Genomic DNA, 3,769 nt, shown 5'->3' on the forward strand with positions numbered 1-3,769 from the left:
AATCATTTGTTGATTTGAGTTGCTGCCGATTGGCCTGTGCAGAAGTATAGTGTTTCACTGTTCCTGTTCAATATACCCCTTCTTTGTAAGTTTCATCTTCATTAAGGGCATTCAACTCTAAAACTAAACTCTTGAATACAAAATTATGGTTGAGAACAATGGCTATGTGAATTTTTTGTTATTCAAACCAAAAAATGACCTTTTTAATTTTTTACAGATTACATTGATTTTGATCATAAAACCCAAGTAGCTTGAGTAACCTCTTCAATTTCTTTACAGATATTTGGATAGCACCTGTGCAATTGCAAGACTGCTTTCATGTAAAATACTAGCACAAATGTTCATAGCTGAGATACACTTACAGTAGTTTGGTGGGGGGAGGGCAGTCTGGACAAAGGAACACTTATACAAGAGCCCTTACAGGGATCATACAAAGGGGGGGAAATCTAATGTTTTTGATTGAGAAGCTTCCTGCAAGTTTACTAAGATACTACATTCGTGACTATAGGTCAAAGTTATACATAACAAAGGCATATTGTTATTTTGTCTTGAACAGCGGTGCTCAGTGATCTGGGTAGACAGCATTCCTCAACGTTTTTCTTTGGGCAAGTCTAGGTTGTAGACTTGCTATGTGTTTTTGCAGAAACCTCTTATCCATACTCGAAGCCGTAAGCATCTATGGCTACATCTAGACTGCAGGCTTCTTTCAGAAGACGCTTTTCTGGAAGAGATCTTCCAAGAAAACTTCTTCTGAAAGAGAGCATCCACATTGCCAAAGCACATCGAAAAAGCAATCTGCTTTTTCAAAAGATAGCATCCATTCAGTGTGGATGCTATCTTGCATTTAAGCTGTGATTACTACGGACGGAGTGGCCCTCAGGGCACCTGTGCTTTTTCCTCTTTCCTCTTCTTTTGAAAGAGCTCCCTCTTCCCCATCCACACATGCCTTTTTCCGAAGGAGCTTTCAGAAAAAGGCTTCTTCCTCATAGAAAGAGGATTGCAGTGTGGACATAAGAAGTTGTTGTTCTATTTAAACGGCTGTTTTTCCAAAAAAACCGCTGTAGTGTAGACATAGCCTAGGTTAGTGTTTCTTAAACTTTTTAAAACTGAGGAACACCAAACAAATTTTTTTTAATGGGGAACATCAAGAATTTTGAGGGGAAAAAAAGCCCCCAGGGAAAAGATGCTGAGCCCCCCCTCCCCCCCCCAAAAAAAAGAGGCTTGTTCCTTTAAGGTCAGCCATTTTGAAGTCTGTTCTCTCTGTGGCACACCTCTGACTTCCTGGGTGTGCCGCGGAACACACTAAGAAACACTGGACGAGGCGCATGCTGAATAGGTTGCATTTGGGGTTTATATCAAAGCACACCTGAAGTGTCTTTACTTGAGATAAAGAAGGTGGATGCTAGAAAACAGACAGGTAACTAGCTTAGAAACCAACTTGACCAGACAGATGTGAGGAAAGGAGCACGATGTGAGAGAGTAAGAGAAATCTCCCCTCACAAAAAGAATCCTGCAATCAATGAGAACAATGAAAGTTGAAGATGTGAACATTATGATAAAAAGTTAAAGCTTTAGTACTGTAAACTGTGTTCAGACAGAAGAATGCCAAATGTTACCTATGAGTATAAAAAACACTTAAAATGGGAAATAGTGAAAAGAGCTGTAGGTGGTCTCATGTGAAGGAACAAATTACGTAAGGTCACTATGAATTTGATTCTCCCATGCTGTAACTAATTTTGATATCACCTCCTACAATATATATTCCACAAGATGTGGAAAACTGAGCAGTATGCATTCCAAATTACACTTACACAATATTTAGGTGGTTGTTATTATTCTGTTTAGGCTGCATACCACAGGAAATATTTGAAAAAGGGATGGAGCATGTAGAGCCAAGATTATTACAGGAAGCAAGTATTCAAAACAGGATGTAACAGACTGTCACGTTTTATTCAAAGATGAGTATTGTAGCTGAACAGCTAACACTCCCTATTTGCTGATAAGATTGGCTGCTTCCTTGCATATTATTCTTTCCTAAAAATCTTGGGAGAGAGTCTTGATTAATCTTTTGCACAGTTTAGTGTCAACATTTTCTCTTTTTACTGTAAGGCCCTGTCTATATTACAAATATAGCCATATCAGAGACCTGGTTTCAGCACAACATGGTCATTCCACTGACTTATCTACAGTATAAACGGGGCAGTAAGAGGAAAGCAAGAATAGGTGTGCTTTACTACAGATTTAATATTTGGGAGAAATTACATTTGTCACCCAAGGAAACAAAATAATAGAAGTGCATATTGTAAACAAATCCTTATTGGCCTCAGTGCTGTATTAGATGCCTTATGTTTTTGCCTGTAAATCAGTATCTTTAATGAACGTTTTAAAATGAATAGGGTGTTTGAAATGGTACAAAGCAGGATGATGTCTTAGTATGCCAAATCCTGTTTAACATTGGACAGTGACATTAATACCTGTGTCTCTTGGGGCCCATACTGAAATTAATACTAACACTGCTTCCTTGGTCAAAAATTGATATAAAATAGATATTGAAAAATCTGTCCTTGCCCCTCTTCCCCAACCCCTCAACAATTGTTCCACTACTCCAGAAATCAGGGATAATAGATGAATTATTGAAGCATACCCTAAGGTCAGTAGATTCTGCCCATTTCAGACCAGGGCTGAAAATTGAGTTCCCCTTACAATTGCCAGTTAATTCCTTTTTTTTTGGGGGGGGGGGGGGAATAAAAAAAATAGGAGTTCCAGCTTAAGCACCTCTGTTCACTGCAACTGTGTCTGTAGACACAGCAGAACACCTTTTATTTGATCTAACTGGGACAAGAGCTAGATCCCATAATATGGAAAAATGTGTGGCTCCAACATCATCTAGTGGCCACAGGAGAGAATGACTGCTTCTGGACCTGGGTGTGCAGGTTGTTTGGTTAATACAAGAGACTGATAATGGAGGATTGTAAAAGCGAGGCTCTGCTGTATAGGGAAAAAGGTATTCTCCCAAAACTTTCTGAAGGGAGGTTCCAAAGAGGATGGAGAAAGGCTGTTCTCAGTAGTGACAGATGGCGGAACAAGGAGCAATGGTCTCAAGTTGTGGTGGGAGAGGTCCAGGTTGGATATTAGGAAAAACTATTTCACTAGGAGAGTGGTGAAACACTGGAATGGGTTACCTAGGGAAGTAGCGGAGTCTCCATCCCTAGAGATGTTTAAGTCTCGGCTTGACAAAGCCCTGGCTGGGTTGATCTAGTTGGGATTGGTCCTGCCTAGAGCAGGGGGCTGGACTTGATGACCTCCCGGGGTCTCTTTCAGCTCTATGATTCATCAGTCCAAAGCCATTTAAAGCTTTTATGGTCAGTATAGATATTTTAAATTTCATTTCTTGCAGATTATAGAGCACCAGTGTCATATACTCACAGCAAAATATGCTGTCTGGGAGAGTAAGACAAAGTTAGAGGTCACGAGCATATGGAAGATACTTGAAACTCATGTCTCCTTAATTACCCTCTCAACATACTGTTTCTAGATACTAAACAGGAGAAGAGATAAGATGCAAATTTTGGTTTACAGGCCACTCTCAATATCTCTCATTCAAATATATCAAAAGCATTTATTTCTTCTTATTTTCCCTCTAGTAAATGTTATTTAAGTACTGTTATCAGCGACCAGTGGTCATCTGCACACTACCACATATAAAGGTGAAATCCTACTTATAGGTTTTAAAATCAAAGAAAAAAAATCTTCCATTTACAACCGTTAG

Source organism: Pelodiscus sinensis, chromosome 5 (assembly GCF_052426305.1).
Source record: "Pelodiscus sinensis isolate ZL-2025 chromosome 5, ASM5242630v1, whole genome shotgun sequence".
In the NCBI taxonomy this organism is placed as follows: domain Eukaryota; kingdom Metazoa; phylum Chordata; order Testudines; family Trionychidae; genus Pelodiscus; species Pelodiscus sinensis.